The 14,060-nt window shown below is 51.8% G+C and overlaps 15 non-coding genes across 15 annotated transcripts; all 15 read left to right on the forward strand.

The window, feature by feature from the left end:
• The first annotated feature begins 370 nt into the window (after positions 1 to 370).
• Positions 371 to 563, forward strand: LOC126204173 (U2 spliceosomal RNA). The gene has a single exon (XR_007540464.1). It is a non-coding gene; the product is annotated as a U2 spliceosomal RNA (small nuclear RNA).
• Positions 564 to 1,297: 734 nt separating this feature from the next.
• Positions 1,298 to 1,490, forward strand: LOC126204188 (U2 spliceosomal RNA). Its single transcript, XR_007540465.1, has one exon. It is a non-coding gene; the product is annotated as a U2 spliceosomal RNA (small nuclear RNA).
• A 733-nt stretch (positions 1,491 to 2,223) lies between these two features.
• On the forward strand, positions 2,224 to 2,416 carry LOC126204196 (U2 spliceosomal RNA). Its single transcript, XR_007540466.1, has one exon. It is a non-coding gene; the product is annotated as a U2 spliceosomal RNA (small nuclear RNA).
• A 736-nt stretch (positions 2,417 to 3,152) lies between these two features.
• LOC126204203 (U2 spliceosomal RNA) lies at positions 3,153 to 3,345 on the forward strand. Its single transcript, XR_007540467.1, has one exon. It is a non-coding gene; the product is annotated as a U2 spliceosomal RNA (small nuclear RNA).
• A 735-nt stretch (positions 3,346 to 4,080) lies between these two features.
• On the forward strand, positions 4,081 to 4,273 carry LOC126204210 (U2 spliceosomal RNA). The gene has a single exon (XR_007540468.1). It is a non-coding gene; the product is annotated as a U2 spliceosomal RNA (small nuclear RNA).
• Positions 4,274 to 5,008: 735 nt separating this feature from the next.
• On the forward strand, positions 5,009 to 5,201 carry LOC126204218 (U2 spliceosomal RNA). Its single transcript, XR_007540469.1, has one exon. It is a non-coding gene; the product is annotated as a U2 spliceosomal RNA (small nuclear RNA).
• Positions 5,202 to 5,935: 734 nt separating this feature from the next.
• Positions 5,936 to 6,128, forward strand: LOC126204226 (U2 spliceosomal RNA). Its single transcript, XR_007540470.1, has one exon. It is a non-coding gene; the product is annotated as a U2 spliceosomal RNA (small nuclear RNA).
• A 733-nt stretch (positions 6,129 to 6,861) lies between these two features.
• Positions 6,862 to 7,054, forward strand: LOC126204233 (U2 spliceosomal RNA). The gene has a single exon (XR_007540471.1). It is a non-coding gene; the product is annotated as a U2 spliceosomal RNA (small nuclear RNA).
• Positions 7,055 to 7,790: 736 nt separating this feature from the next.
• LOC126204241 (U2 spliceosomal RNA) lies at positions 7,791 to 7,983 on the forward strand. The gene has a single exon (XR_007540472.1). It is a non-coding gene; the product is annotated as a U2 spliceosomal RNA (small nuclear RNA).
• A 735-nt stretch (positions 7,984 to 8,718) lies between these two features.
• On the forward strand, positions 8,719 to 8,911 carry LOC126204250 (U2 spliceosomal RNA). Its single transcript, XR_007540473.1, has one exon. It is a non-coding gene; the product is annotated as a U2 spliceosomal RNA (small nuclear RNA).
• Positions 8,912 to 9,645: 734 nt separating this feature from the next.
• LOC126204257 (U2 spliceosomal RNA) lies at positions 9,646 to 9,838 on the forward strand. The gene has a single exon (XR_007540474.1). It is a non-coding gene; the product is annotated as a U2 spliceosomal RNA (small nuclear RNA).
• A 733-nt stretch (positions 9,839 to 10,571) lies between these two features.
• On the forward strand, positions 10,572 to 10,764 carry LOC126204273 (U2 spliceosomal RNA). Its single transcript, XR_007540475.1, has one exon. It is a non-coding gene; the product is annotated as a U2 spliceosomal RNA (small nuclear RNA).
• Positions 10,765 to 11,499: 735 nt separating this feature from the next.
• On the forward strand, positions 11,500 to 11,692 carry LOC126204280 (U2 spliceosomal RNA). Its single transcript, XR_007540476.1, has one exon. It is a non-coding gene; the product is annotated as a U2 spliceosomal RNA (small nuclear RNA).
• A 734-nt stretch (positions 11,693 to 12,426) lies between these two features.
• Positions 12,427 to 12,619, forward strand: LOC126204288 (U2 spliceosomal RNA). Its single transcript, XR_007540477.1, has one exon. It is a non-coding gene; the product is annotated as a U2 spliceosomal RNA (small nuclear RNA).
• A 735-nt stretch (positions 12,620 to 13,354) lies between these two features.
• LOC126204296 (U2 spliceosomal RNA) lies at positions 13,355 to 13,547 on the forward strand. The gene has a single exon (XR_007540478.1). It is a non-coding gene; the product is annotated as a U2 spliceosomal RNA (small nuclear RNA).
• Positions 13,548 to 14,060: the final 513 nt, after the last annotated feature.

The raw sequence follows: 14,060 nt of genomic DNA on the forward strand, positions 1-14,060 counted from the left end.
TACGTGTGTACACACACATATGCAGTAGGCGGTGGACGATGTAAGCACTCGGCTAGGTGTAGCTCGCGCCGGCCTCGCGCCGGTGTAGCTCGCGCCGGCCTGGCGCTGCTGTGGGGCGGCCGCACGGCTTCTGCACCGCCCTGGCAGCTAGCGGCGGTCAAATGGGAGTCGCCGTTTACTCTTCGACATGGACGCTAGTACTGGGCTGTTGACGATTGCTCTCGTGAATTGTCGTTCCTTCCGGCACTTGCTTTTGCGATGTTTTCGACGGTCGCCTGTTGCCATATCGGCCCGTACCACCGTGTGTCACTCCCACATGTGGAGCGCACACGCTGCAAGCATTTAGGCCCTTCCACTGCGGGTTTTCCTTATCGCTTCTCGGCCTTTTGGCTAAGATCAAAGTGTAGTATCTGTTCTTATCAGCTTAATATCTGATACGTCCTGCATCGCAGGACCAGAATATTAAACTCATTTTTGGCTCATGACGGAGTGCTAGGGGCTTGCTCCACCTCTGTCGCGGGTTGGCCCGGCATTGCAGTACCGCCGGGATCGGCCCACCTAAAATTAATTAAAACACAGCCTGAAATGGGTTAATATTCTGCAGTGGTCAGATATTCCGCTGATAGCAAAACTTGTCGTAGTTGTCGATGTGCCCAGTAGTTAGCTGCTTACACACCACGTACTCTTTAAATTAATTTTAGATTATCGCAAGTATTCAATTTTTTTTTTTTTTTTTTTGCCTTTAGCCGGACCCCTCTTGCAGCCGCATTACACCAGGCTGGCAATTTATGGGGGCACACAACAGTGCCTTCAGATGCCTCGTTGGCGTCTCTTATGGTCCGGCCACAGATAATTTTAATTAAATTTTTTGGAGTTATAACCTTAGCTCCTCGCGAACGTCGTCGTCGCCGCCGCACGCACGCAGAATACGTGTGTACACACACATATGCAGTAGGCGGTGGACGATGTAAGCACTCGGCTAGGTGTAGCTCGCGCCGGCCTCGCGCCGGTGTAGCTCGCGCCGGCCTGGCGCTGCTGTGGGGCGGCCGCACGGCTTCTGCACCGCCCTGGCAGCTAGCGGCGGTCAAATGGGAGTCGCCGTTTACTCTTCGACATGGACGCTAGTACTGGGCTGTTGACGATTGCTCTCGTGAATTGTCGTTCCTTCCGGCACTTGCTTTTGCGATGTTTTCGACGGTCGCCTGTTGCCATATCGGCCCGTACCACCGTGTGTCACTCCCACATGTGGAGCGCACACGCTGCAAGCATTTAGGCCCTTCCACTGCGGGTTTTCCTTATCGCTTCTCGGCCTTTTGGCTAAGATCAAAGTGTAGTATCTGTTCTTATCAGCTTAATATCTGATACGTCCTGCATCGCAGGACCAGAATATTAAACTCATTTTTGGCTCATGACGGAGTGCTAGGGGCTTGCTCCACCTCTGTCGCGGGTTGGCCCGGCATTGCAGTACCGCCGGGATCGGCCCACCTAAAATTAATTAAAACACAGCCTGAAATGGGTTAATATTCTGCAGTGGTCAGATATTCCGCTGATAGCAAAACTTGTCGTAGTTGTCGATGTGCCCAGTAGTTAGCTGCTTACACACCACGTACTCTTTAAATTAATTTTAGATTATCGCAAGTATTCAATTTTTTTTTTTTTTTTTTGCCTTTAGCCGGACCCCTCTTGCAGCCGCATTACACCAGGCTGGCAATTTATGGGGGCACACAACAGTGCCTTCAGATGCCTCGTTGGCGTCTCTTATGGTCCGGCCACAGATAATTTTAATTAAATTTTTTGGAGTTATAACCTTAGCTCCTCGCGAACGTCGTCGTCGCCGCCGCACGCACGCAGAATACGTGTGTACACACACATATGCAGTAGGCGGTGGACGATGTAAGCACTCGGCTAGGTGTAGCTCGCGCCGGCCTCGCGCCAGTGTAGCTCGCGCCGGCCTGGCGCTGCTGTGGGGCGGCCGCACGGCTTCTGCACCGCCCTGGCAGCTAGCGGCGGTCAAATGGGAGTCGCCGTTTACTCTTCGACATGGACGCTAGTACTGGGCTGTTGACGATTGCTCTCGTGAATTGTCGTTCCTTCCGGCACTTGCTTTTGCGATGTTTTCGACGGTCGCCTGTTGCCATATCGGCCCGTACCACCGTGTGTCACTCCCACATGTGGAGCGCACACGCTGCAAGCATTTAGGCCCTTCCACTGCGGGTTTTCCTTATCGCTTCTCGGCCTTTTGGCTAAGATCAAAGTGTAGTATCTGTTCTTATCAGCTTAATATCTGATACGTCCTGCATCGCAGGACCAGAATATTAAACTCATTTTTGGCTCATGACGGAGTGCTAGGGGCTTGCTCCACCTCTGTCGCGGGTTGGCCCGGCATTGCAGTACCGCCGGGATCGGCCCACCTAAAATTAATTAAAACACAGCCTGAAATGGGTTAATATTCTGCAGTGGTCAGATATTCCGCTGATAGCAAAACTTGTCGTAGTTGTCGATGTGCCCAGTAGTTAGCTGCTTACACACCACGTACTCTTTAAATTAATTTTAGATTATCGCAAGTATTCAATTTTTTTTTTTTTTTTTTTTTGCCTTTAGCCGGACCCCTCTTGCAGCCGCATTACACCAGGCTGGCAATTTATGGGGGCACACAACAGTGCCTTCAGATGCCTCGTTGGCGTCTCTTATGGTCCGGCCACAGATAATTTTAATTAAATTTTTTGGAGTTATAACCTTAGCTCCTCGCGAACGTCGTCGTCGCCGCCGCACGCACGCAGAATACGTGTGTACACACACATATGCAGTAGGCGGTGGACGATGTAAGCACTCGGCTAGGTGTAGCTCGCGCCGGCCTCGCGCCGGTGTAGCTCGCGCCGGCCTGGCGCTGCTGTGGGGCGGCCGCACGGCTTCTGCACCGCCCTGGCAGCTAGCGGCGGTCAAATGGGAGTCGCCGTTTACTCTTCGACATGGACGCTAGTACTGGGCTGTTGACGATTGCTCTCGTGAATTGTCGTTCCTTCCGGCACTTGCTTTTGCGATGTTTTCGACGGTCGCCTGTTGCCATATCGGCCCGTACCACCGTGTGTCACTCCCACATGTGGAGCGCACACGCTGCAAGCATTTAGGCCCTTCCACTGCGGGTTTTCCTTATCGCTTCTCGGCCTTTTGGCTAAGATCAAAGTGTAGTATCTGTTCTTATCAGCTTAATATCTGATACGTCCTGCATCGCAGGACCAGAATATTAAACTCATTTTTGGCTCATGACGGAGTGCTAGGGGCTTGCTCCACCTCTGTCGCGGGTTGGCCCGGCATTGCAGTACCGCCGGGATCGGCCCACCTAAAATTAATTAAAACACAGCCTGAAATGGGTTAATATTCTGCAGTGGTCAGATATTCCGCTGATAGCAAAACTTGTCGTAGTTGTCGATGTGCCCAGTAGTTAGCTGCTTACACACCACGTACTCTTTAAATTAATTTTAGATTATCGCAAGTATTCAATTTTTTTTTTTTTTTTTTTTGCCTTTAGCCGGACCCCTCTTGCAGCCGCATTACACCAGGCTGGCAATTTATGGGGGCACACAACAGTGCCTTCAGATGCCTCGTTGGCGTCTCTTATGGTCCGGCCACAGATAATTTTAATTAAATTTTTTGGAGTTATAACCTTAGCTCCTCGCGAACGTCGTCGTCGCCGCCGCACGCACGCAGAATACGTGTGTACACACACATATGCAGTAGGCGGTGGACGATGTAAGCACTCGGCTAGGTGTAGCTCGCGCCGGCCTCGCGCCGGTGTAGCTCGCGCCGGCCTGGCGCTGCTGTGGGGCGGCCGCACGGCTTCTGCACCGCCCTGGCAGCTAGCGGCGGTCAAATGGGAGTCGCCGTTTACTCTTCGACATGGACGCTAGTACTGGGCTGTTGACGATTGCTCTCGTGAATTGTCGTTCCTTCCGGCACTTGCTTTTGCGATGTTTTCGACGGTCGCCTGTTGCCATATCGGCCCGTACCACCGTGTGTCACTCCCACATGTGGAGCGCACACGCTGCAAGCATTTAGGCCCTTCCACTGCGGGTTTTCCTTATCGCTTCTCGGCCTTTTGGCTAAGATCAAAGTGTAGTATCTGTTCTTATCAGCTTAATATCTGATACGTCCTGCATCGCAGGACCAGAATATTAAACTCATTTTTGGCTCATGACGGAGTGCTAGGGGCTTGCTCCACCTCTGTCGCGGGTTGGCCCGGCATTGCAGTACCGCCGGGATCGGCCCACCTAAAATTAATTAAAACACAGCCTGAAATGGGTTAATATTCTGCAGTGGTCAGATATTCCGCTGATAGCAAAACTTGTCGTAGTTGTCGATGTGCCCAGTAGTTAGCTGCTCACACACCACGTACTCTTTAAATTAATTTTAGATTATCGCAAGTATTCAATTTTTTTTTTTTTTTTTTTTGCCTTTAGCCGGACCCCTCTTGCAGCCGCATTACACCAGGCTGGCAATTTATGGGGGCACACAACAGTGCCTTCAGATGCCTCGTTGGCGTCTCTTATGGTCCGGCCACAGATAATTTTAATTAAATTTTTTGGAGTTATAACCTTAGCTCCTCGCGAACGTCGTCGTCGCCGCCGCACGCACGCAGAATACGTGTGTACACACACATATGCAGTAGGCGGTGGACGATGTAAGCACTCGGCTAGGTGTAGCTCGCGCCGGCCTCGCGCCGGTGTAGCTCGCGCCGGCCTGGCGCTGCTGTGGGGCGGCCGCACGGCTTCTGCACCGCCCTGGCAGCTAGCGGCGGTCAAATGGGAGTCGCCGTTTACTCTTCGACATGGACGCTAGTACTGGGCTGTTGACGATTGCTCTCGTGAATTGTCGTTCCTTCCGGCACTTGCTTTTGCGATGTTTTCGACGGTCGCCTGTTGCCATATCGGCCCGTACCACCGTGTGTCACTCCCACATGTGGAGCGCACACGCTGCAAGCATTTAGGCCCTTCCACTGCGGGTTTTCCTTATCGCTTCTCGGCCTTTTGGCTAAGATCAAAGTGTAGTATCTGTTCTTATCAGCTTAATATCTGATACGTCCTGCATCGCAGGACCAGAATATTAAACTCATTTTTGGCTCATGACGGAGTGCTAGGGGCTTGCTCCACCTCTGTCGCGGGTTGGCCCGGCATTGCAGTACCGCCGGGATCGGCCCACCTAAAATTAATTAAAACACAGCCTGAAATGGGTTAATATTCTGCAGTGGTCAGATATTCCGCTGATAGCAAAACTTGTCGTAGTTGTCGATGTGCCCAGTAGTTAGCTGCTTACACACCACGTACTCTTTAAATTAATTTTAGATTATCGCAAGTATTCAATTTTTTTTTTTTTTTTTTTGCCTTTAGCCGGACCCCTCTTGCAGCCGCATTACACCAGGCTGGCAATTTATGGGGGCACACAACAGTGCCTTCAGATGCCTCGTTGGCGTCTCTTATGGTCCGGCCACAGATAATTTTAATTAAATTTTTTGGAGTTATAACCTTAGCTCCTCGCGAACGTCGTCGTCGCCGCCGCACGCACGCAGAATACGTGTGTACACACACATATGCAGTAGGCGGTGGACGATGTAAGCACTCGGCTAGGTGTAGCTCGCGCCGGCCTCGCGCCGGTGTAGCTCGCGCCGGCCTGGCGCTGCTGTGGGGCGGCCGCACGGCTTCTGCACCGCCCTGGCAGCTAGCGGCGGTCAAATGGGAGTCGCCGTTTACTCTTCGACATGGACGCTAGTACTGGGCTGTTGACGATTGCTCTCGTGAATTGTCGTTCCTTCCGGCACTTGCTTTTGCGATGTTTTCGACGGTCGCCTGTTGCCATATCGGCCCGTACCACCGTGTGTCACTCCCACATGTGGAGCGCACACGCTGCAAGCATTTAGGCCCTTCCACTGCGGGTTTTCCTTATCGCTTCTCGGCCTTTTGGCTAAGATCAAAGTGTAGTATCTGTTCTTATCAGCTTAATATCTGATACGTCCTGCATCGCAGGACCAGAATATTAAACTCATTTTTGGCTCATGACGGAGTGCTAGGGGCTTGCTCCACCTCTGTCGCGGGTTGGCCCGGCATTGCAGTACCGCCGGGATCGGCCCACCTAAAATTAATTAAAACACAGCCTGAAATGGGTTAATATTCTGCAGTGGTCAGATATTCCGCTGATAGCAAAACTTGTCGTAGTTGTCGATGTGCCCAGTAGTTAGCTGCTTACACACCACGTACTCTTTAAATTAATTTTAGATTATCGCAAGTATTCAATTTTTTTTTTTTTTTTTTGCCTTTAGCCGGACCCCTCTTGCAGCCGCATTACACCAGGCTGGCAATTTATGGGGGCACACAACAGTGCCTTCAGATGCCTCGTTGGCGTCTCTTATGGTCCGGCCACAGATAATTTTAATTAAATTTTTTGGAGTTATAACCTTAGCTCCTCGCGAACGTCGTCGTCGCCGCCGCACGCACGCAGAATACGTGTGTACACACACATATGCAGTAGGCGGTGGACGATGTAAGCACTCGGCTAGGTGTAGCTCGCGCCGGCCTCGCGCCAGTGTAGCTCGCGCCGGCCTGGCGCTGCTGTGGGGCGGCCGCACGGCTTCTGCACCGCCCTGGCAGCTAGCGGCGGTCAAATGGGAGTCGCCGTTTACTCTTCGACATGGACGCTAGTACTGGGCTGTTGACGATTGCTCTCGTGAATTGTCGTTCCTTCCGGCACTTGCTTTTGCGATGTTTTCGACGGTCGCCTGTTGCCATATCGGCCCGTACCACCGTGTGTCACTCCCACATGTGGAGCGCACACGCTGCAAGCATTTAGGCCCTTCCACTGCGGGTTTTCCTTATCGCTTCTCGGCCTTTTGGCTAAGATCAAAGTGTAGTATCTGTTCTTATCAGCTTAATATCTGATACGTCCTGCATCGCAGGACCAGAATATTAAACTCATTTTTGGCTCATGACGGAGTGCTAGGGGCTTGCTCCACCTCTGTCGCGGGTTGGCCCGGCATTGCAGTACCGCCGGGATCGGCCCACCTAAAATTAATTAAAACACAGCCTGAAATGGGTTAATATTCTGCAGTGGTCAGATATTCCGCTGATAGCAAAACTTGTCGTAGTTGTCGATGTGCCCAGTAGTTAGCTGCTTACACACCACGTACTCTTTAAATTAATTTTAGATTATCGCAAGTATTCAATTTTTTTTTTTTTTTTTTTTTGCCTTTAGCCGGACCCCTCTTGCAGCCGCATTACACCAGGCTGGCAATTTATGGGGGCACACAACAGTGCCTTCAGATGCCTCGTTGGCGTCTCTTATGGTCCGGCCACAGATAATTTTAATTAAATTTTTTGGAGTTATAACCTTAGCTCCTCGCGAACGTCGTCGTCGCCGCCGCACGCACGCAGAATACGTGTGTACACACACATATGCAGTAGGCGGTGGACGATGTAAGCACTCGGCTAGGTGTAGCTCGCGCCGGCCTCGCGCCGGTGTAGCTCGCGCCGGCCTGGCGCTGCTGTGGGGCGGCCGCACGGCTTCTGCACCGCCCTGGCAGCTAGCGGCGGTCAAATGGGAGTCGCCGTTTACTCTTCGACATGGACGCTAGTACTGGGCTGTTGACGATTGCTCTCGTGAATTGTCGTTCCTTCCGGCACTTGCTTTTGCGATGTTTTCGACGGTCGCCTGTTGCCATATCGGCCCGTACCACCGTGTGTCACTCCCACATGTGGAGCGCACACGCTGCAAGCATTTAGGCCCTTCCACTGCGGGTTTTCCTTATCGCTTCTCGGCCTTTTGGCTAAGATCAAAGTGTAGTATCTGTTCTTATCAGCTTAATATCTGATACGTCCTGCATCGCAGGACCAGAATATTAAACTCATTTTTGGCTCATGACGGAGTGCTAGGGGCTTGCTCCACCTCTGTCGCGGGTTGGCCCGGCATTGCAGTACCGCCGGGATCGGCCCACCTAAAATTAATTAAAACACAGCCTGAAATGGGTTAATATTCTGCAGTGGTCAGATATTCCGCTGATAGCAAAACTTGTCGTAGTTGTCGATGTGCCCAGTAGTTAGCTGCTCACACACCACGTACTCTTTAAATTAATTTTAGATTATCGCAAGTATTCAATTTTTTTTTTTTTTTTTTTTGCCTTTAGCCGGACCCCTCTTGCAGCCGCATTACACCAGGCTGGCAATTTATGGGGGCACACAACAGTGCCTTCAGATGCCTCGTTGGCGTCTCTTATGGTCCGGCCACAGATAATTTTAATTAAATTTTTTGGAGTTATAACCTTAGCTCCTCGCGAACGTCGTCGTCGCCGCCGCACGCACGCAGAATACGTGTGTACACACACATATGCAGTAGGCGGTGGACGATGTAAGCACTCGGCTAGGTGTAGCTCGCGCCGGCCTCGCGCCGGTGTAGCTCGCGCCGGCCTGGCGCTGCTGTGGGGCGGCCGCACGGCTTCTGCACCGCCCTGGCAGCTAGCGGCGGTCAAATGGGAGTCGCCGTTTACTCTTCGACATGGACGCTAGTACTGGGCTGTTGACGATTGCTCTCGTGAATTGTCGTTCCTTCCGGCACTTGCTTTTGCGATGTTTTCGACGGTCGCCTGTTGCCATATCGGCCCGTACCACCGTGTGTCACTCCCACATGTGGAGCGCACACGCTGCAAGCATTTAGGCCCTTCCACTGCGGGTTTTCCTTATCGCTTCTCGGCCTTTTGGCTAAGATCAAAGTGTAGTATCTGTTCTTATCAGCTTAATATCTGATACGTCCTGCATCGCAGGACCAGAATATTAAACTCATTTTTGGCTCATGACGGAGTGCTAGGGGCTTGCTCCACCTCTGTCGCGGGTTGGCCCGGCATTGCAGTACCGCCGGGATCGGCCCACCTAAAATTAATTAAAACACAGCCTGAAATGGGTTAATATTCTGCAGTGGTCAGATATTCCGCTGATAGCAAAACTTGTCGTAGTTGTCGATGTGCCCAGTAGTTAGCTGCTTACACACCACGTACTCTTTAAATTAATTTTAGATTATCGCAAGTATTCAATTTTTTTTTTTTTTTTTTTGCCTTTAGCCGGACCCCTCTTGCAGCCGCATTACACCAGGCTGGCAATTTATGGGGGCACACAACAGTGCCTTCAGATGCCTCGTTGGCGTCTCTTATGGTCCGGCCACAGATAATTTTAATTAAATTTTTTGGAGTTATAACCTTAGCTCCTCGCGAACGTCGTCGTCGCCGCCGCACGCACGCAGAATACGTGTGTACACACACATATGCAGTAGGCGGTGGACGATGTAAGCACTCGGCTAGGTGTAGCTCGCGCCGGCCTCGCGCCGGTGTAGCTCGCGCCGGCCTGGCGCTGCTGTGGGGCGGCCGCACGGCTTCTGCACCGCCCTGGCAGCTAGCGGCGGTCAAATGGGAGTCGCCGTTTACTCTTCGACATGGACGCTAGTACTGGGCTGTTGACGATTGCTCTCGTGAATTGTCGTTCCTTCCGGCACTTGCTTTTGCGATGTTTTCGACGGTCGCCTGTTGCCATATCGGCCCGTACCACCGTGTGTCACTCCCACATGTGGAGCGCACACGCTGCAAGCATTTAGGCCCTTCCACTGCGGGTTTTCCTTATCGCTTCTCGGCCTTTTGGCTAAGATCAAAGTGTAGTATCTGTTCTTATCAGCTTAATATCTGATACGTCCTGCATCGCAGGACCAGAATATTAAACTCATTTTTGGCTCATGACGGAGTGCTAGGGGCTTGCTCCACCTCTGTCGCGGGTTGGCCCGGCATTGCAGTACCGCCGGGATCGGCCCACCTAAAATTAATTAAAACACAGCCTGAAATGGGTTAATATTCTGCAGTGGTCAGATATTCCGCTGATAGCAAAACTTGTCGTAGTTGTCGATGTGCCCAGTAGTTAGCTGCTTACACACCACGTACTCTTTAAATTAATTTTAGATTATCGCAAGTATTCAATTTTTTTTTTTTTTTTTTGCCTTTAGCCGGACCCCTCTTGCAGCCGCATTACACCAGGCTGGCAATTTATGGGGGCACACAACAGTGCCTTCAGATGCCTCGTTGGCGTCTCTTATGGTCCGGCCACAGATAATTTTAATTAAATTTTTTGGAGTTATAACCTTAGCTCCTCGCGAACGTCGTCGTCGCCGCCGCACGCACGCAGAATACGTGTGTACACACACATATGCAGTAGGCGGTGGACGATGTAAGCACTCGGCTAGGTGTAGCTCGCGCCGGCCTCGCGCCAGTGTAGCTCGCGCCGGCCTGGCGCTGCTGTGGGGCGGCCGCACGGCTTCTGCACCGCCCTGGCAGCTAGCGGCGGTCAAATGGGAGTCGCCGTTTACTCTTCGACATGGACGCTAGTACTGGGCTGTTGACGATTGCTCTCGTGAATTGTCGTTCCTTCCGGCACTTGCTTTTGCGATGTTTTCGACGGTCGCCTGTTGCCATATCGGCCCGTACCACCGTGTGTCACTCCCACATGTGGAGCGCACACGCTGCAAGCATTTAGGCCCTTCCACTGCGGGTTTTCCTTATCGCTTCTCGGCCTTTTGGCTAAGATCAAAGTGTAGTATCTGTTCTTATCAGCTTAATATCTGATACGTCCTGCATCGCAGGACCAGAATATTAAACTCATTTTTGGCTCATGACGGAGTGCTAGGGGCTTGCTCCACCTCTGTCGCGGGTTGGCCCGGCATTGCAGTACCGCCGGGATCGGCCCACCTAAAATTAATTAAAACACAGCCTGAAATGGGTTAATATTCTGCAGTGGTCAGATATTCCGCTGATAGCAAAACTTGTCGTAGTTGTCGATGTGCCCAGTAGTTAGCTGCTCACACACCACGTACTCTTTAAATTAATTTTAGATTATCGCAAGTATTCAATTTTTTTTTTTTTTTTTTTTGCCTTTAGCCGGACCCCTCTTGCAGCCGCATTACACCAGGCTGGCAATTTATGGGGGCACACAACAGTGCCTTCAGATGCCTCGTTGGCGTCTCTTATGGTCCGGCCACAGATAATTTTAATTAAATTTTTTGGAGTTATAACCTTAGCTCCTCGCGAACGTCGTCGTCGCCGCCGCACGCACGCAGAATACGTGTGTACACACACATATGCAGTAGGCGGTGGACGATGTAAGCACTCGGCTAGGTGTAGCTCGCGCCGGCCTCGCGCCGGTGTAGCTCGCGCCGGCCTGGCGCTGCTGTGGGGCGGCCGCACGGCTTCTGCACCGCCCTGGCAGCTAGCGGCGGTCAAATGGGAGTCGCCGTTTACTCTTCGACATGGACGCTAGTACTGGGCTGTTGACGATTGCTCTCGTGAATTGTCGTTCCTTCCGGCACTTGCTTTTGCGATGTTTTCGACGGTCGCCTGTTGCCATATCGGCCCGTACCACCGTGTGTCACTCCCACATGTGGAGCGCACACGCTGCAAGCATTTAGGCCCTTCCACTGCGGGTTTTCCTTATCGCTTCTCGGCCTTTTGGCTAAGATCAAAGTGTAGTATCTGTTCTTATCAGCTTAATATCTGATACGTCCTGCATCGCAGGACCAGAATATTAAACTCATTTTTGGCTCATGACGGAGTGCTAGGGGCTTGCTCCACCTCTGTCGCGGGTTGGCCCGGCATTGCAGTACCGCCGGGATCGGCCCACCTAAAATTAATTAAAACACAGCCTGAAATGGGTTAATATTCTGCAGTGGTCAGATATTCCGCTGATAGCAAAACTTGTCGTAGTTGTCGATGTGCCCAGTAGTTAGCTGCTTACACACCACGTACTCTTTAAATTAATTTTAGATTATCGCAAGTATTCAATTTTTTTTTTTTTTTTTTTGCCTTTAGCCGGACCCCTCTTGCAGCCGCATTACACCAGGCTGGCAATTTATGGGGGCACACAACAGTGCCTTCAGATGCCTCGTTGGCGTCTCTTATGGTCCGGCCACAGATAATTTTAATTAAATTTTTTGGAGTTATAACCTTAGCTCCTCGCGAACGTCGTCGTCGCCGCCGCACGCACGCAGAATACGTGTGTACACACACATATGCAGTAGGCGGTGGACGATGTAAGCACTCGGCTAGGTGTAGCTCGCGCCGGCCTCGCGCCGGTGTAGCTCGCGCCGGCCTGGCGCTGCTGTGGGGCGGCCGCACGGCTTCTGCACCGCCCTGGCAGCTAGCGGCGGTCAAATGGGAGTCGCCGTTTACTCTTCGACATGGACGCTAGTACTGGGCTGTTGACGATTGCTCTCGTGAATTGTCGTTCCTTCCGGCACTTGCTTTTGCGATGTTTTCGACGGTCGCCTGTTGCCATATCGGCCCGTACCACCGTGTGTCACTCCCACATGTGGAGCGCACACGCTGCAAGCATTTAGGCCCTTCCACTGCGGGTTTTCCTTATCGCTTCTCGGCCTTTTGGCTAAGATCAAAGTGTAGTATCTGTTCTTATCAGCTTAATATCTGATACGTCCTGCATCGCAGGACCAGAATATTAAACTCATTTTTGGCTCATGACGGAGTGCTAGGGGCTTGCTCCACCTCTGTCGCGGGTTGGCCCGGCATTGCAGTACCGCCGGGATCGGCCCACCTAAAATTAATTAAAACACAGCCTGAAATGGGTTAATATTCTGCAGTGGTCAGATATTCCGCTGATAGCAAAACTTGTCGTAGTTGTCGATGTGCCCAGTAGTTAGCTGCTCACACACCACGTACTCTTTAAATTAATTTTAGATTATCGCAAGTATTCAATTTTTTTTTTTTTTTTTTTTGCCTTTAGCCGGACCCCTCTTGCAGCCGCATTACACCAGGCTGGCAATTTATGGGGGCACACAACAGTGCCTTCAGATGCCTCGTTGGCGTCTCTTATGGTCCGGCCACAGATAATTTTAATTAAATTTTTTGGAGTTATAACCTTAGCTCCTCGCGAACGTCGTCGTCGCCGCCGCACGCACGCAGAATACGTGTGTACACACACATATGCAGTAGGCGGTGGACGATGTAAGCACTCGGCTAGGTGTAGCTCGCGCCGGCCTCGCGCCGGTGTAGCTCGCGCCGGCCTGGCGCTGCTGTGGGGCGGCCGCACGGCTTCTGCACCGCCCTGGCAGCTAGCGGCGGTCAAATGGGAGTCGCCGTTTACTCTTCGACATGGACGCTAGTACTGGGCTGTTGACGATTGCTCTCGTGAATTGTCGTTCCTTCCGGCACTTGCTTTTGCGATGTTTTCGACGGTCGCCTGTTGCCATATCGGCCCGTACCACCGTGTGTCACTCCCACATGTGGAGCGCACACGCTGCAAGCATTTAGGCCCTTCCACTGCGGGTTTTCCTTATCGCTTCTCGGCCTTTTGGCTAAGATCAAAGTGTAGTATCTGTTCTTATCAGCTTAATATCTGATACGTCCTGCATCGCAGGACCAGAATATTAAACTCATTTTTGGCTCATGACGGAGTGCTAGGGGCTTGCTCCACCTCTGTCGCGGGTTGGCCCGGCATTGCAGTACCGCCGGGATCGGCCCACCTAAAATTAATTAAAACACAGCCTGAAATGGGTTAATATTCTGCAGTGGTCAGATATTCCGCTGATAGCAAAACTTGTCGTAGTTGTCGATGTGCCCAGTAGTTAGCTGCTTACACACCACGTACTCTTTAAATTAATTTTAGATTATCGCAAGTATTCAATTTTTTTTTTTTTTTTTTTGCCTTTAGCCGGACCCCTCTTGCAGCCGCATTACACCAGGCTGGCAATTTATGGGGGCACACAACAGTGCCTTCAGATGCCTCGTTGGCGTCTCTTATGGTCCGGCCACAGATAATTTTAATTAAATTTTTTGGAGTTATAACCTTAGCTCCTCGCGAACGTCGTCGTCGCCGCCGCACGCACGCAGAATACGTGTGTACACACACATATGCAGTAGGCGGTGGACGATGTAAGCACTCGGCTAGGTGTAGCTCGCGCCGGCCTCGCGCCGGTGTAGCTCGCGCCGGCCTGGCGCTGCTGTGGGGCGGCCGCACGGCTTCTGCACCGCCCTGGCAGCT

This window comes from Schistocerca nitens, chromosome 1, assembly GCF_023898315.1.
Source record: "Schistocerca nitens isolate TAMUIC-IGC-003100 chromosome 1, iqSchNite1.1, whole genome shotgun sequence".
Classification (NCBI taxonomy): Eukaryota; Metazoa; Arthropoda; class Insecta; order Orthoptera; family Acrididae; genus Schistocerca; species Schistocerca nitens.